This window comes from Alosa alosa, chromosome 1 (assembly GCF_017589495.1).
Source record: "Alosa alosa isolate M-15738 ecotype Scorff River chromosome 1, AALO_Geno_1.1, whole genome shotgun sequence".
Lineage (NCBI taxonomy): Eukaryota > Metazoa > Chordata > Actinopteri > Clupeiformes > Clupeidae > Alosa > Alosa alosa.
Genome location: NC_063189.1, coordinates 1311167 through 1313666, shown reverse-complemented (window position 1 = coordinate 1313666; position 2500 = coordinate 1311167). Strand labels below are relative to the sequence as shown.

The following is a 2500-nucleotide window of genomic DNA, read 5'->3' as shown; positions in this document are numbered from 1 at the left end:
TTGGGTGGCCCCCCAAAACATGTCTGTGGTATATAGCATCTGGCCCGCACACACGACATCGTCAAACTATAACCTCCGCAGTTCCCCCCCTTCCCCGAGTCCTAACAGTACACATGTAATACTATTTTTGTCCACTGGTGGTTGTTTTGGCGCTGTTTCGCGTTTGCCATTGAAAACGGAATGAAATGGTGCCTACCTGCAAACAATGTAAGAGGCCTATGCTGACTGCATCAGTGCTCAACGTATTCTAAAAGTTTATCAATTAATTGTTAATAACTAACTTCTATTCAAGTCATATTTCTGGCACTTTCTGGGATAATTATTTCTATTTTTTATTCACTCGTTTAAATGTTCATAGACTTCAGAAAGTTCTCATCAGGTGATTTCAGATGTTTTTGCCAGCACTTCATAAAACTGTCATAGTTTGAGAACTTTAAATTATTTGTAGGATATTGCTTGTTAACAACTTGAGCTGTGTAGGCAAAGACACAGAGTTCAGAGTTCACACATTTTGAATAAAATACTTTTGGGACTCCCTGCTAATACTTTTGGGAAAGCTAAAGTTTTTTTAATAGTATTTTACACTGATATGGCATGATGGCAACATAAACACAGCTAACAATGGCATTCAATTGCAGTAGCCTATGATTAAATGTAATGGAATATTCAACTAAGGTAGACTGCTGTTTTGCCGCACTAAGGCAAAAGGTCGTAACTTCGATTTTGGCGAAAATGAGTTTTTGTCATTATTAGGACAATAAACATACGTTTTATCATGTAGACAAACATCAAGTTTCAATTCGATTGTTTTTTGGGAAAAATAAGATTATGTTTTTGCCGTAACTTCAAAAAGCCGAGGGGAAACTGTGGCAGAAGCCCATAACATCAGATACGGCTTTATGCCTTCCTTTCACGCTGCTACTGAACACTCGATTGAAGTTACGGTGCGAAGTTACGGCAAGCTGCCTTCTGACCGACCATCAACGTGAAGTTGAATTGCCGGCTGGAGTTATGTCTAGGCTATGCATTATTCAATTAAATCACCTCAGACACACTTCAATAAAGTGTATACAGTAGCCTACATGTTTTGCAGTGCTTGCTTTTTGTTAGATTGATGGCTTTGAACCGTAGCCTAGCCTAAATGCCAAGATCAGTGAATGACATACCGTATGCTGGTGAATTAAAGATAGGTTAGGCTATCAAGATTAGCCTAACTTAAAAGCCTAAACTCAACAACATATTCAGTAACAAGCGGTGCATTAGAGCATGGCTTAGCCTAGGATATCTTAATTCACATCACAGCCCGTAATACAAGGCTACATGTCAACTGGAAAAAAAATGTTTATGCTAGCTCTCACTTGCAAATGATAGTCATTGACTGAAAACTACGCGAGTTTGTTGGAGCCGCACGACACACCTTCCACACACACACCAGCAGCAGGAATGTCGTAATGTAGAGCCTACCTTTTGTTGAACCCTGGTTAAAATCGATACCAAACAACCGACGAGAAAGCAAATCCATTAAATCTGCCACAAGTTTTTAAAACTTGCTGCCGGGCTAGTCAAAACTCCCAAGTTGTTACAGGCTGTCAATTTATCAATGCAATCCTAAAGTTTAGTGTAGCTATGGTTAGTGGGGAAATTAAAGCTAGTCGCAAAGCAGGCAGCTTTAAATTGCAGTAATATAAAATTACCAAATAAAGGCAACCAATCACATCTTAATCTACCTAATTTATGTGGGAGAACTTTGTTTTATCATCTGCATTTGGAAGTTTCCATTCTATCCAGGAAAATGTATAGGCCTACAGTGTTTAATCATAATTTTTGAAAAGACCTACACATATCATCAAAATGTATTCCTGTTTTAATGATAATAATGCAAATACTGCAAGTAAAATCCCAAGAAATATTAATTCATGTTTTCACTGAAACTTTTCAGCAGACATGAAGATGATACAATGGGATGATTCTGAAATATTTTTGCTGTTCTAGGCTGGTTATCGAAATAAACAAGCCAATGAGTCTAAATTAGTGCCTCATATCCAAACAGAGAAATATGCTTTATATATATTAAAACATTAAAACACTCTCATTCTTAATCTGACATCTGCCAGAAGTGACTGTCTGTGTGGTACGAGTATGAAATACAGAAAAAAAAAAAAATAATTATAATTTTCATATGATGTAGATAAATGTGAAGCCATTTTATCATAGCGAGTCCAATAGGGTTAATATCATCATAGTGAGTCCAATAGGGTTAATATTGCTTACATTTTAAGTGAAAGTATCATTGTTATCATAACATTGTGCTATAAAATAGAAGTTAAGGTATTTTGCCTTAGTATGACCGATTGTCATTTTGTGGGCAATACTAAGGCAGAATACAGTAACTTACAAAAAAGGGTCAAAGGTCAAATTTTGAGTTAATTTTTTTTGTAGATAGTTTAATACAGGTATACACTACAAAATGTGAAAATTACAATATTATACCTATTACTCA

The 2500-nt window shown here is 36.2% G+C and overlaps 1 protein-coding gene across 1 annotated transcript in view; it reads right to left on the bottom strand.

Annotated features, from left to right (window-relative positions):
• The window catches only part of LOC125300515 (MAP/microtubule affinity-regulating kinase 3-like), a 28539-nt gene that overhangs the window by 12607 nt on the left and 13432 nt on the right, over positions 1 to 2500 (bottom strand).